The sequence below is a fragment of the Microtus oregoni genome, unplaced genomic scaffold (assembly GCF_018167655.1).
Source record: "Microtus oregoni isolate MIOR12 unplaced genomic scaffold, Mior012 000034F_ref0000314, whole genome shotgun sequence".
Taxonomy (NCBI): Eukaryota; Metazoa; Chordata; class Mammalia; order Rodentia; family Cricetidae; genus Microtus; species Microtus oregoni.
Genome location: NW_024543093.1, coordinates 24,476,558 through 24,486,699, shown reverse-complemented (window position 1 = coordinate 24,486,699; position 10,142 = coordinate 24,476,558). Strand labels below are relative to the sequence as shown.

At 34.6% G+C, this 10,142-nt stretch overlaps 1 pseudogene; it reads left to right on the top strand.

The window, feature by feature from the left end:
* Positions 1 to 2,925: 2,925 nt before the first annotated feature.
* Positions 2,926 to 3,111, top strand: LOC121432534 (annotated as a pseudogene).
* The last annotated feature ends 7,031 nt before the right edge of the window (positions 3,112 to 10,142 follow it).

Sequence of the window (10,142 nt, the reverse complement as noted above, 5' to 3'; positions counted from 1 at the left end):
ACTACTAGCAGTAGTGGAGAGGGTGCCTGAAGAGGTCATCTCCTATAATCACATTGGTGACTATTCTAATTGTCAACAGAGAGCCTTTATCTAGTCAAAGTAGATGCTGAGATCCACAGCTAAGCACAGGGCTGAGCTCAGGAAGTCCTTCTCAAGAAAGGGAGGAGGAACTGTAAGAGCAAGGGAAGTCAAGGTCATGCCAGGGTAGTCAGCAGACACAGCTGACCTGAGCTGCGGGAGCACATGGACTCTAGAGAGCCTGAATGAAACCGACCTAGGCTCTCTGCATCTGTGTTAAAAGTCAAGAAGCTTGGTCTGTTGGTAAGGCTCCTAGCAGTGAGGTCATGACCTGGAGTTTAGCTAGCTTTTGGGAACCTGTTCCCCAAGCTTGGTTACCTCACCCAGCTTTGATGCAGAGGGAGGAAGTAGGTCCCATCTCAATTTGTAGTCCTATGCTTTGTTCAAGCCCCTGGGAGGCCTGCCCCTTTCTGATGTAGATAGATGAGGAGTAATTGGGGAGGTGGGTAGATGGGAGTGGGGGGAAAGGGAGGGAAACTGAGGTTGGTATGGAAAATAAATGAAGGAAATGATAATTGAAAAATCATTTAAAAGTTAGAAAAATTTAAAGAACTTCATGTATCCTATTATACCACAGTGAAGTGAAGCTTAAATTAAGTAACAAATGAATCTCTAGCAAGTACATAAACTGAGATTAAATAACACATACTGAGTGAAAAATGAGACAAAGAAGAAATTGAGAAAGTAATCACAAAATTCCTAGAAATAGTGAAAATAATAATGCAATACAAGAAAACTCTGGTAAATTAAAAATAACCAAAAGAGGGAAATTTATAAATTTTACTACTTACATCAAAAATAGAAAGAATAAAATGACTTATGATGTAGCAGAATTTATAGGGACAAAAAAGTTACACAAATCTACAGTGTAAGGAATAAGAACAATAAGGGCAGAAATTTGTGAGCTAAAGACAAAACAATAAATTAACAGATCTAAGAGCACATTCTTTGGGAAATAAACAGAATCTGGTGCTATTTAACTTTAAAAAAGACATGACCAAAATTAACAGAATGGGAAAGGATATCAAAACAGATGCAAAAAAAAAACCTCAGAATATTAAAAGGGAACATGTTAACATATTTCACTAAGTTAGAAAAGTGAACAAGTTTGTAAATTTATCCAAATTACCAAAGTTAAACTAAGAAGAGATCAATAATTTTTTTAAAAAAGCCATAAAATATAAAGAGATTGAAACAAAGAAACAAAGCCCAAAACAAAACAAACACAAACAAAAAACAGGTACAGACTGATCTATAGCAGAATTTGAACAAACTTTTAAAGAATATCGACAATAATTAATTCTTAAACTATTATAAAAATTAAAATGAGCTGAATTTCCACACTTCTTCTACAGAGCTAGTACTTCTCAAGTATAAAAAACAAAAATTAACCCTACAAGCCAATATCCCTGAAGAACATAGATGTAAAAATCCTTACTAGAATTATTGTAAGCCAAACAAAAATCCACCCACTATGACCAAATTGGATTTATCCTGGAGACATAGATATGGTTCAAAATACTTATTATGCCCATAAACATAATAAAGCATATAAATTGATTTTTTTTATTTATTATGTATACAATATTCTGACTGTGTGCATGTCTGCAGGCCGGAAGAGGGCACCAGACCTCTTTACAGATGGTTGTGAGCCACCATGTGGTTGCCGGGAATTGAACTCAGGACCGTTGGAAGAGCAGGCAATGCTCTTAACCACTGAGCCATCTCTCCAGCCCCACATATAAATTGATTTAAAAACAAATGTCATATGGTCAGTTCAATAGATGCAGAGGACTTTTACAAAATTCAGCATGCCTATATGGTCAAAGTTCTAGTAGAAGAAGTACTGGATGATGTGTATACTATAGTAAAAACTATATGTGAAAAAAACACAACCAGCAACTAGTGGAGACAGAGGCAGAGGCCCAGAGTGGAACACTGGGCTGATCTCCCAAAGTCCAGTTGAAGAGTGAGAAGAATGAGAATATGAGCAAAGAGGTCAAGACCATGATATGGATACCCACTGAAATAGCTTACTTGAGCTAATTGGAGTTCACCAACTCCAACTGGACAGGGAAGGAACCAGTATTGGGCCACACTAGACCCTCTAAATGTGGGTGACAGTTGTATGGCTGGGGCAGACTGGGGGCCACTATCCCTCCTGCTTTGCTGACTTTTTGGGACCTCTTCTCTTTGGATGGAAACCTTGCTCAATCTGGATATGGTAGGGAGGGCCTTGGTATTTCCTCAGATCAATGTGTCCTACCCTCTCCAAGGAGTGGATGAGGCACAGGAGAAAAAGGAAATGGGAGAAAGGGAGGGAATGGGAACTGGGATTGGTATATAAAATGAAAAAAGTTAGTTTTTTTTTTCTTTTGTAAAAAAAAATAAAATAGAGGAAAAAATAAAAACAAAAAAAGAGAAAAGGATTAGGGACAATGTCTCATTCTGATTTTCATGGTGTTGTTTTGAGGTTTTCTCCATCAAGATAGCATTGTAAAAAAGCAAATTGCAAACACAAGTAGCCTTTCTCAGTAGTGATTGAGAAAAAGGTAGTAGACATATTCCTATTCACAATAACAACAAAAAAATGTATCTAGGAATAAACTTATTCAAGGAGATAAAAGACAACTACAATGGGAACATAATTCTTTCTAAAAAAGATTTGTGAAGACACTGTGAGACCCTCACCCCTCATTCTCTAAGGGAAGAGAGGAAATTTTCTAGAAGAATGTTTTATAATTAGAAACCCCAGACTAGCATCATATACCCAGGAAGGATAATGACCCCCAACCGGAAAGAGTCAGAATGCCTACCTAACCATCTGGCCATAAGAATGTCCTGACTATACTTACCTGGCAGGGGAGATACCATGATCACGTAGGTGGTTTTCCCAGGGCGAGGCTCACCCATTGCACTTGGGGTGTGTTGACCCCTGCGATTTCCCCAAATGCGGGAAACTCGACTGCATAATTTTTGTTAGTGGGGGAAAAAAGAAGAAAAAAAAAAAAAAAAAAAAAAAGAATGTCCATGGCCTTGCTTGCTAATAAAGCCGGATAGAATAAAGCAAAGAGCTTGCACCGGTGTTGACCACCCAGAAGGGTTGCTTGTGATTCTTGCCTTTAAAATAAGCAAACCCTACAAAGGAACTCTTAACGAAGAGTTACCTTGCTGCAACAGGATGTTGGAGATGAGTTCCAAACTAATTCCTACTACACTGGCAATAAAACCTCACTAATTGCAGTCCAGTCTGTCTGGTTTTTGATGGTCTTCCTGGTGGTCGCAATTTAGGCACAACAGACACTATTAGACATGTACAACTCCTATGCTCTTGGATGGTAGAATTAATGTAAAAGTTGCCATTCTACCAAGAGCGATTTACAGAATCATTGTCACCTTAGTCAAAAATCTCATGGCCTTCTTCCTAGAAATAAAAAGACATCTTCAAATTCACATTGATTAATAAATCTACTCCCATATAACTAAATCATTGCTTAGCAAAAGCAATGATTGAAATTTAATTCAAGCTGAGTTATAAATTTTTAGCAAAAAGAAAAAAAATCCATATGCTACCTGCACAAAACTAGATATAAAGAAAAGTGGAAGAAATTAGGAGACTCAAGCATAAGTATACATGATTATAGACTCTTCGTATTTGAGAAAGATGCTTAAAATTAAATCCAAATATAAAAACAATACAAAACAAATGAAGAAGGATGCTTAAAAGAAATCCCACACTAGCTAAGAATTGGGAATAATAGATGCTTAATTATTTAGGGGTAGACTCACAAATCAGAATCCTCTGCTAGGAAGAACAGAAACTGAATCCCACAGCAAGAAAGGAGAGCAGATGCATGGCTTTACATCAGTATAAATAGAATAAGAGGCCATGCCCCGGTGGGTAGGTGACTTGAAGGCTACTGGCTGTAGGATTTTCCTACCGCAAACAAAAACATAAAAAATCAAGATGAAAAATGCTGAAACTGAAACTGCTAGTAGGAAAAGTAGGACGTATACTTCACCTTACACATGTAATAAAGGACTCGGAATTGCAATGTGGCAGCTCATTGATATATGTACCTCAGAAAACTAACAACCTTCTGTATGACTAAAGAATCAATGAAGTAAAAGTAAGATGAAAAACGGGAGAAAATCTTTGTAGCTATGCATCTGATAGAAGATCAAAATTCAGATAATACAAAGAACTAAAGAAACAAGGAATTAAGACAAAAAAGCACCTGATCAAATAATGGCCTATGGATCTAATCATAGAGTTCACACAAGAATATATATAAGTGGCTGCAAAATATATTAAAAGCTTTTTTACACCCTTAATTATAGGAGAAAAACTATAACTACTTGGAAATTTAATTTTTGTAAGAAGAATGTCTAACATCAATAAAATAATGGGTAAACAATACTGGTGAGGTTGTGTAGAAAGGGGAAACTTTGCTCATGGTTTTGGACATGCAAATTGATGCAGCCACTATATAAATCAATATGAAGAATTCTCAAGGAGCTAAATGCCGAATGGATTTGTTGTCTACTCTATAGACACTTGTCTATATTATAAAACCTGGGCTAAGTACAGAAAGTGGCAGAGTAGAAAGGGACAGTGGAGATACAGGAAGTACAGTTCTAGAGATGTCTATGTTAAGATACAGGTGCTTTAAAGAAAAAACTGGAAGAAATTGTAGAGTTTTATCTGTGGGAGGGAAGGATGACAATGCAAAAAGAGAGTGACAAATAAAGGATAAAGAACAAAGAATACTAGGCACTAAGGATGGTTGAAAAAGTCATAAGGAAATATTATTGTTTACTCTTGGGAAGGTGGGGCCCATTGAATCTGGTCAGTTTTAGGAACTTCCTGAAGCTGTTTTGAGTTGTTTAAAGAACTTCCTTAGGGGATAGACTGACTCAATCTTTGAGAAAAAATGTTTATAACACCTTCTATTCTCATGTATTTGGCAAATTAATATTGTAAAAATGATTTCCCATCAAAGGCAAGCTACACATTCAATGCAATAGCCATAAAAATTCCAACATAGTTCTTATAGAAATTGAAGAAAAAATTTAATTTCATATGGAAATACAAAAGACTCAAGATAAACGTTTTTAAACAACAATAACAGCATATGCTGAAATATATCCCAGATTTCTAGATATTCTTCAGCATTATAATAATAAAATATGTTGGAATTACCTTAAAAAGAGACTTTTGGATCAATGAATATAATTTTGTCTGTACATTTAATTATATTAATTGTATATATTTATCATCTATATAGATATATGAGAAATATATTTATATATTATAAATTATTATAAAATATATATTATATAAAAATAAATATACATATTTATCTTCTAAGCTTTAACAAAAGTCTAACAATACACACTTGAGCAAAACCACTATTTGATAAATATATGTATAGTGTGACATGGAACTAAACAAAAACTTCCAAAAGTTGAAATATAATAGTGGTATGAATATCTTGGGAGCAACCAACCATTTTCTGATTTGACTTAAAACCCATTCAACAAGATGTAATTTATATCCTAAACCATTGTTGGGCTAAGAGCATATGGTTATTCAAGGCAAAGATACCAGAGGAAAACCTATTGCTATTATTTCACTAAATCAACATCATACTATACTGATTCCCAATGACTTATCTTTATACCCACAGATTAATTCACCTCTCAACCTTTATCAGAGAAGTAGATGGTGATTAACACAGAGTCACAAGTCAACAAGGTGCAGAGAATAATTAATGCTCAGCTGTATATACTCAGGGATCATTGTGGAAAAGTAAGATGATAGATTACAGATATTAGAGGTGGTGAATAAATGCAAGGAAACAGTGGCCTCCAGAAATGATAGGAAGGTACACACACAAATCGTCAGTGGTTATGACAGCATGCACATTCCCCATGCAATACTAAGTAAGACCATATCTTGGCATTATGTAATGGGTGAAAATGAAGTCCTGCCCCTATCTCAGCAGCTCTTAGCAACTGATGAGACAAGTTTTTGGAAAAGGACAGTTGGTTTACTTTAAGTATATGGTCCTTTGTAGGCTGATCATGCTCCAGTGGTAGGCCATACATATGTGAATATCTTGGACATATGGGCAGCACAAATTAGAATTGGCAGGTGAAAAAAAAAAACAGAATAAAAATTGAGTCGGTAGAAAAGAGCTTGAGGGATCTAGAGTGACTTTGGGAGAGTGAGAAAACTGTCAAATCTCAATGTATGAAATTTTGAAAAACTGCTACAAAATACAATTATAAAAAAGGAAAAATAAATTTATTAGTAAATGTATGGATTTGGAAACAATTATTTTGGGTGGTATAATCCAGACTCAGAAAAACAAAAGTCTCATGTTCCCTTTAATTTATGGATGTTAGTGTTGACATAAATGCCAACACCATGTATATGAATATTACATAGAACCAACCTTTTGTAATAGTTTTGCTTTCGCATAATCTTGTGAAATATCAAGTGAAGGAGTTAGGAGAAATTGTTATGCTTCTTGCATGCTTGCATGTACATTCACCTCCATTGGTAAGCACTCTTGAGTGTTAGTATCAGTGGGTTACTGTCAATCTCATTACTTTGTTCTGATTGAAATTCAATATGATTTATTGTTCAGAAAATTTGAGAATAAAAATGATCCTATAGAGAAAGATGCTTTGTGCATGGTCACAGCTGTTTTTGCATCGCCTCTCTGCATGTACCTAAGTGTTGCCACTGGGTAACAAAAAAGTGTTGCCAAGTTCCCCCATAATTTCTGGAAGATATGAGTTTGGATTCATTTTCACTGTGTGAGCTCAATGAGGTTTCAAAATCTAGAATTACCAATATTACTTCTGGAAACCTTAACATAGTTCTGTAGGAACATCTGCAGGAGTTCTGAACACAATGTATCCTTTCTGACAAAGGAATCTTAGAAAACAGATTTTCTTAAATAATGATACTTAATTGAAGGGAGCAATCAGAATGTTTTCTTTCAATCACTTTTCTGACCCAGAAATAGAAAAAAATAATATAATAGTATTTTTAATGTATTATATTAATTATACTGAGTTATAGTGGCTTGTTATTTACAAATACTTTTTATTAATAGGAATATGCTATTTTTTAAATTTGAAAATTTTGTTAAACAAACTAAAAAGAAGCTTAAAAACAAAATCAAAATGAAGCTATCATGAGATCACGCCTTACCCTGATTAAAATGGCTCTTTTACAAATAATATGAATTGATGGCATGGGTGTTAAGAAATGGGATTTTTACGTAAAGTTGGTGTAGATGTAAATTAATATTGCCATTGTAGAAACAATATGGAGTTTCATCCAATATTGAAAACAAAACAGACATATTATCGTGAAGTCTCACTGTTGGTAATAATTCCAAAGTCATTACATTCAGTCTGGATATGATTCTTCAGCACCCCCACATTTATTGAGGAATCATTCACAATAAAATTTTAACTCAACCTCAAGATACATCAGAGTATGATAGGTCAATGATATGGTATATATGCACAATGGAATACTTTTCAAGCATAAAACCAAGAAAGTTTTGTAATATACAGCAACAAATATGACACTTGAGAATAAAATGTTAAGTGAAGAAGCTAGGCACATAAATGGCACACAAGTAGAAAGAGTATTGGCTGAAAGTCATAAACATATGAAAATGCATATCTCAAATAAGTAAAACCTAAAGCAAGTAAAATGTATTGCTAGAGGCAATGGTGCCAATGGGGAATAGCCAACAGGTACATGTCAGAGGAAGGGTCACATGCTGATGTTTGAAGATTATCAACATTATATTTTATATTTCAAAAGAGTAAAAAGAAAGAATTTTTAATACCCTCATGATAAAGAAATGATTGGTTTTGGTTCATCATCTAGTGAATCAGTAAGGACTGTGTATGTAGTTGGTATTTACATTTTTCCCTTTTCATTTCAAATACTTGACTCCACAGTCTAAGAAACCCATATCAGTTACTTCCAATAACCAAACATTGTCATTTGAATCATAAACCCATGCCCAGTCATCTAATGTCTGGTGTGTCTATGGATACAACTCATTCAGTTTTACCTCGACATGGAGCTGAGTCCATGTAATATTAGGTCCTTATTTGTACTCATTTTTTGTTTTTTTATTGAGCTATATGGTTTTCTCTGCTCCCCTTCCTTCTTTTCCCCTCCCCTTCTGCCCTCTCCCATGATCTCCATGCTCCCATTTACTCTGGAGATTTTGTTTTATTTTACTGTAGGTGAAAGGCTGTTCATTTATTCCTGGCTGCTCAGCCCCAAAATAATCACACAGAAATCATATTATTTGGAATATTGTTTAGCGAATAGCTTAAGCATATTTCTATCTTGCTCTTATATCCTAAACTAACCAATCTCCATTTATCTGTGCATCACTACAAGGTCATGGCCTACCAGCAAGGTTTTGCTGCCTCTGTCTCTGGTGATGGCTACATGGCTTCTCCTGACTTTGCCTACTTTTCCCCAACACATAGTCTATTCTGCCCTATCACAGTCCAAGGCAGCTTCCTTATTCTTTAACCAATAAAAGCAACACATATACATAAGAACCTCCCATACCATTCTACTTCCTTTGTAGATTATATCCACATATATCTCTCTTAGGGTCCACTTTGTTGTCTAAGTTTTCTGAAGTTCTGAATTGTAGGCTGGTTTTTCTTTAGTTTATGAATAAAAGTTATTTATGTGTGAGTAAGTAAATTTTTTTTCTTGGTCTGCATTACCTCACTCAATATGGTGTTTTCTAGATCTATCCATTTGCTTGCAAATTTCAAAATGTCTTTTTTTTCCTTTCACCGTGTAGAACTCCATTGTGTAAATGTACCATAATTTCCTTATCCATTCTTTGTCGATGGGGCAGAGAGAGAATATTCAAATTAAAAAAATCAGAAACAAATGGGGAGACATAACAACAGAGATGGAGGAAATACAGAGAATCATCAGGTCATACTTCAAATACTTTTGTACACAAAATTGTAAAACTTAAAGAAATGGACACTTTTCTGAATAAATATCACTACCCATAATTAAATCAAGACCAGATAAACAAATTAAATAAATCTATAACCAACAAAGAAATAGAAACATTTGGTGTAGGAAGTCATTCTGCCTATGTGTTGCTTTTACTGGTTAATGAACAAAGCTACTGGCTTTAAAAGTTCTTACAGCAAACAGTCATTAAAAAACTCCCAACCAAAAATAAAAATCTGGACTAGTGGTTTCAGTATAGAATTCTGCAAGATTTTCAAAAAAGAACTAATACCAATATTCCTCAAATTATTCCATGCATTAGAAACAGAAGGATCATTACCAAACTCTTTTTATGAGGCTACAATTACCCTTATACTTAACCCACACAAAGTCATTACTAAAAAATAGAATTACAGACCAATCTCCCTTGTGAGCAGTGATGCAAAAATAATAAAATTCTGGCAAACTAAATTCAAGAACACATCAGAAAAATCATTTACCATGATTTTATCCCAGAGATGCTTGGATGGTTCAGTATATGAATGTCTGTCAACGTAATCCACCATATAAAGAAACTGAAAAAAAAAAAAAACCCACATGATCAGCTCCTTAGATGCTGAAAAACTTTCAACAAAATACAATATCTCTCCATAATATAGGTCTTGGAGAGAGCAGGGTACAAGGATCATACCTAAACATAATTAAGGCAATATACAGCAGGCCAACAGTCAACACCCAACAACAAACTAAATGAAGAGAAACAAATTGATGGCACTGAAATCAGGAACAAGACAGTGTTGTCCATTCTCTATTTAATATAGTACTTGAAGTTCTAGCTAGAGCAATAAGATGACAAAAGAGGATCAAGGAAATAATAATTAGAAAGGAAATCAAACTTTCACTATTTGCTGATGATATGATAGTTTGCATAAATTATCCCAAAAATTCTACCAAGGAACTCCTAGAAAGAACTTATAAACTTTTTCAGTAATATAGCATGATACAAGATTAACAATAAGAAAACAAA